Genomic DNA, 6,000 nt, shown 5'->3' with positions numbered 1-6,000 from the left:
AAAAATCATTCCACTGACTTTCATTAAAGGTAAAATGATGCAGGTGAACCTGGGTGGCTCAGTCAGTTGAGCGTCCAACTTTAGCTCAGGTCATGATCTCATGGTTCAAGGGTTGGAGCCTCACATCAGGCTCACTGTTGTCATTGCAGAGCCCACTTTGAATCCTCTGCCCCCCTCTCTCTCTGTCCCTCCCCTACTCACACTCTCTCAAAAATAAACATTCAAAAAAAAACAAAAGTAAAATGATGCAGCAAATAACCAGCATCTTCTCAAGCCTTCGTCAGTTTTTATCTTCAGAGCAGTTACATGCCCTATCTGGTGATATTTGTTAAGTGTTATCATTACTTTAGCCAGATAGGCAAAGTTGGCTCAGGGGGTATATTTGAACATGAGTGGTTTCAGGTTCCAGTGAGAATGTCAAAGCTTGGCTCTAGATAACACACTCCCTTCTGGCCAAGCCCTGAGCCAATCCGGATGATGTGTAGAAACTGCTTTGAGGTTGTGGGTTTGTATCGACCTGAGAGAGTACAATCTAGGGCTTTAACAATGGCACATCACACCAGACAAAATGGTTGGGTGAAGCCTCTGAAAGTGGGGTCTCCTATGTATCTCTCTGACATACCTATTTCTATTAAGCAAAGGAAGAAAAGAGGCTCAGAAAGCCAAGCCACCAGTCCAGCACCATATAATAGAAGGAGCCACTGAGAACACAGGCACTTCATCTTCCTGTGCTCTGTGTATTATTATTATTATTATTATTATTACCACCCTTGGGTTAGTTCAAGAAAGAACAACTTGAAATTACCACCAGTCCTACATTTATGAAGCAAGCCAAACACTGTAACAGATACCTTACATATGATCTCATATGTAACTTGGCATAATCTCTAACTTGGCACAGAGGCACAGTTAAGACTTCCTAGGTTCAAATTCTGCCTCAACTGCATCTTAGGTATTTAACCTTAAGCAAACTCTCCATGTCTCAGCTATCACCTCTGTGATAGTAAACCAACTCTTGTGAGGTTTCTTTGAGAATTAAATGATATAACCTTGTGACATACTTAGTATAGTGTTTGGCTAGCATATGGTAAGTGCTCAATACAAGTTAGATATTATTTTAAGCCTTAGCACCATTCCATAAAATGAAAAGATTGAGACTAAACTTGGGTTACCCGGATAGTTTTCAAAGTCTGGACTCTGGGAACTTGCTGCAAATGGAAATTCCTGATCCCTACCCAATACTTACTGAATCAGAAACTTTGGGACAAGATCCTGTAATCTGTATACATATAGCCCTCTCTTGAGATTCTAATGCATGCTAAAGTTTGAGAACAAGTAGATAAGTCAACTTGTCCAAACCTATACAGCTTTTATTTAAGCAATGAAACCAAGGTTTAGTCTGATCTAAAGGCCTATATACTTTCCAGGAGGCATGCTATAAATTCAATCCCAGACAAGAATGGTGGCCTGTGCCCCCATGTTTTCACCACATATTAGTGTCCTCCTTTCTCCATACTCACACACATGGTTTTTGCTTTGTCAATGCACCAACCCCTGCCTTAGCTCTGCTATAAGAACCTTCTGTTTCCTTTCCCCAAATCCAAGGCTTTCAAAGCATAGTAAAATCCTACGAGTGGTGAAAGCCAAGGTCAAACATAGTACTGTGATCGGAAAAACTCATTATTTCGATTGGTGACATTTTTCACTCAAAATTTTAAAATCTGATTTACATAAAAAATGAGGTAACTGGTATATTATTTTTCATTCCTCCCTCCCAAATTGAAAGGATACAGGATTGCAAATTTACAAATTAGTCTAGATCTCTCTCTCTCAACTTTGTTATGTTGAGGGCAGTGGCAAGTATGGAAGTAGAAACAAAGGTCCCACTCAAGTCAAGAATACCACCAGGCACTGTGGGTAGGTAGGCTCAATCCACATCTGCCATCTCTATCCTGAAGGAATCAGATCAGACAGTGTGATTTCAAGAAGAAAGAGAGGTATTCGTAAATAAATTGGATACAACTTTGTACTATTCTTTCTGAGACAATGATAACCTGGACAAATATTCTGTTCCTTGACTCTTCATTCTGTCCTTCTCTTTCATTGAAAATGGTGAAACATTTCCAACTAACACAGTTAACCTTCTGGACACCATTGCTCTTTGTTGGTTTGACATACAGTGGGAGCTGGATGCTCTCTTTTCATGGGTAACAGTTGCAGTGGTCTTCCCTTACTAGGTCCTGATGCCAATGTCCAGAGGACTCTGGGGAATAGCTTAGCAATGAAGCTTACAAAACAATAATAAGATCCTTTGAATAGGAACAACTAGAATGTTGTGTAAAGTTTCACGGTGAAAAACAAAGAGCACAACGAACACACTTTACCTTTTGGTTAGAAATTTCCATCACCATCTCCATTTCTCCATGAGTCATTGACTTTCCAGTTTACCATTTTACCTTCCCCTAAACTCATAGATCCAATCTTCTTTGAAACCACCGAATGATGTCCCAAGTCTTTCAAAGATAACAGTCCATGGTCGAGTGTGTGGTTCAGATACCAAGCCAGAAAGCTACCAAGTTCAGAAAAAGCAAATTCTGCTGGATCAGGTCATGTTCTGAGGCCCAATTTTAATCCTCTGCCAGGAGTATTTTGGCTGATAAAAAGAACTATCTATAAGGTGAAAGACCCTTACAAAGAAACCACCCCAATATATAGTGTGCCCTAAACCAGCTACCACCAGGTTAGACATTCCTTCTGGACTTGGAATCAATAGGAATGGACTTGACATTGACGACAAATCCCACTGGAGGGCACAGTGAGTGCCACCAGCCTACTCTCTGGATATCGCTGGTAGAGAGTGCTAGGATCATTTCTAATTCAACCATTAGTGATGCTGAGATTGCTGCAAACACACGTTGGGTTGACATACAGCACTGAATGTTCTTAGTTTTATATGGTGGGCAGAAGCTGGGCGAGATGAAGAAGAGTGTATACACACTGTGGAATGAAGTCCAGAAGAGCAAAGGACTTGCCTTCAATGGAGGAGACATGCTCATCATCCTGAAGCCTGATGTTGAACCCCGAACTGAATGGGTGGTGTGCTCTCCTAGGAACCAAGCAAATCACAGGCCCCTAAACCTGCTGTTACATGTCCATATATCAAACCCAAGAGGAAAATCTAGGTAATTCTTTTCTCTGGGGTGACGGGACAGGGGTTGGGGGGCTAAGTTGTATGTGATTATCTGGCCAGAAGTTGCTGAAAATATTTCCCCTGCTAACCCATCTGAGAGATGAAGCCAGAGAGGTTTTTTTTTGGTGTGTGTGTTATCAGACAACATCTAAAAAGTGAAATACCTATAATTGATTAATTAAGTTTCCTGTTGTAACATTCCCAGTAAAAACTAAAATTACTTTGCATTTTAAAATAAGTACAAATAAAATTCAAGCTTAAAAGCAACTATTTCAATGTAAGAAATGTCATAATTAACCGCCACTTGGTCACCACAACTTCCTACTGATTTCTTCCCAAAGTCATAACTTTAGAGAGGTAACTATTCCCCTCAAAAAGCTGCTGTAGACATGTCTTACTCCCAGAGTCCATATATCTTCCCAATTAATGTAGGCAAAGGGTCTTATCCACTTTATCCTCCTTCTCCACTTGCTGCGCACAGTCTTCTTTTGTTACTAAAGGATTCCTGAATAGAAACCTCTATTCTGTGACCTTACAAAATTCAGATGTGCTGTTATGTTCTAGTCTCGCAGTGACTGTCCCCAGATTTGGGGTGCCCTATTTCCTGTTTAGTTTTTGACACTGTCTACCTTCCTTACAGAGCTGATTAATCTCGGGTGCCTGGAATGAAGGCCATGAGGTCATATAATATTAAGGCACCAAGAAAACTTCAATAAGTGGTTTAATGTATTTGCAGTGGCCAAAATTAGAACAGCTTCCTTTTCCTTTGATTTGACAGACTATTTTTGTGCTACAATTTACAGTTCTTCCCCCTCTAACAACTTGAGTTAATTTCTACTCTGCAAAAAGTCAGAAGCAAAGAAGCTAAAGCAAAGCTATGGATTGAGATAGATCTGGGTAGGTAAAAGTACAATAGCAAAGAAAGGCAGAGTCTCTTTCTGGCTCTTTCTAGTGACTGAGGCGTCCCTGGGTTATGAGCATCCTAGCAATGGTAATTGGAGAACTGAAGAGATGTGCAGACATGTTCCCCAGTGGTGACAGTGGGGAGAGGCTCAGGGGTAGACTTCCAAGTTGTAGGATAAAAGAACCAGAGACTATGATGACCAATAGTCTTTTCCTCCTGCCAGAGATAGTTAATGTGCTACATAACCTTTCCAGTACCCTGAAAATAAGGCCCTTTTTTTGGAATGTGTATTATACATGCATATCTTTTTTACTAATTCTTATTATACATATTTTTAGATTATACATATAAAATAAAATACAATATTTTATTAATACAATACTTTTTTAGATTATGTCATTCAAAATTACAAGCATTGGGGCTCCTGGGTGGTTCAGTCAGTTGGGCATCTGAGTTTGGCTCAGGTCATGATCTTGCCTTTCATGAGTTCGAGCCCCACATTGGGCTCTGTGCTGACACCTCAGAATTCTGGGTCTCCCTCCCTCCCCTCCCCCACTCAAGTTCTATTTGTCTCTCTCTAAAATAAACATTAAAAAGGATTTTTTAAATTATAAGCATGATTTTGAAAAATCTTTTGTTAGAGACAAGTTTTACTTTTTATACATATCTCATGTAGAATTCGTATGTAAATATATAAGCTCTTTGACACCGTACCATAACTAGTACATAAAAGCACCCACCATATAATGAAGAGACAGAAAGCAAAAACTCACTGTTAACCTTTTCATTGAGGAAGTAACAGTCAAAGGCAGGTGTATCACGATGCCAATGAAGCTGGAGCTCCAGGACCCCTCATTTGCACAGGCTCTTTCTAAGGCTCTGGGAGCAGCCCTGGTAAAGCAGTCACATGGTCATAGGCTCTGGGCAATTTCAAAAAAAGGAAATTCTAATCTTCATCAGTCAACACTCTGGTGTGCTTCTACTCTGACCTTCTGTCATGCTTCTCCTCGTTTCCGCTGGCCTTAGAGGAGGTGTATTTTTGAGATCTAGTTAAGGGGAAGTTAATCTGGGGAAATATTTTGTTTCATTTTAATAAGATGTATTTATTTATTTTCCATGTTTTATTTATGTCTGAGAGAGAGAGAGACAGACAGTGTGAGCAAGGGAGGGTCAGAGAGAGAGAGACACAGAATCCGAAGCAGGCTCCAGGCTCTGACCTAGCTGTCACAGAGGTCGATGCGGGGCTCGAACCCACGAACTGTGAGATCATGACCTGAGCCGAAGTCGGATGCTTAACTGACTGAGCCATCCAGGCGCCCCAAATGGGATGTATTTATATGTTTTGCTAGTGATCACAGTATGAAAAGGAGCTTCCCGGCTGATGCCTACCACTCCTGTGCTGACCCCTCCAGCATCACATACCAAAGGTACCAGGCCAGGCGTTGTCACACGAATGTGTCCTGCAGCAGCAGGCAGCAGCAGGACACATGCAACAGAGAAGTGGCACAGTTTCAAATTTATGAAGCTAGAAGGTGGTCTGTGGAAAATTTTCCAATTGCCAAATGTGTAAAATTGTGAGCAGATTTGCTTTCCTTTGAGGTCTCGTCGAAATGAGCAATCCCTTCCACCAGCAATATACTTGATAAGGTATGGTGGAAAATGTTTGAGCTCTGAAGGCAGATATGTTTGGGTTCAGCTCTTCTCCTCTGATATTTATAAACCTCAGTTTACTCTTCTGTAAGAAAGGAATAATAATATCTTTGCAACTTATGATGAGAATAGCTACCATTGAACACTTTTGGCAGACAGATGAAGTTAAGAAACTTATCCAAGGTCATACAGTAAGTGGGAGGCGGCCTCTGTATCTACCAGACTCTTCTGTAAGGATACAAGGTAACATATAGAA

Source organism: Hyaena hyaena, unplaced genomic scaffold, assembly GCF_003009895.1.
Source record: "Hyaena hyaena isolate Hyena2069 unplaced genomic scaffold, ASM300989v1 scaffold_213, whole genome shotgun sequence".
Lineage (NCBI taxonomy): Eukaryota > Metazoa > Chordata > Mammalia > Carnivora > Hyaenidae > Hyaena > Hyaena hyaena.
Note: the sequence above shows the minus strand (reverse complement) of the source record.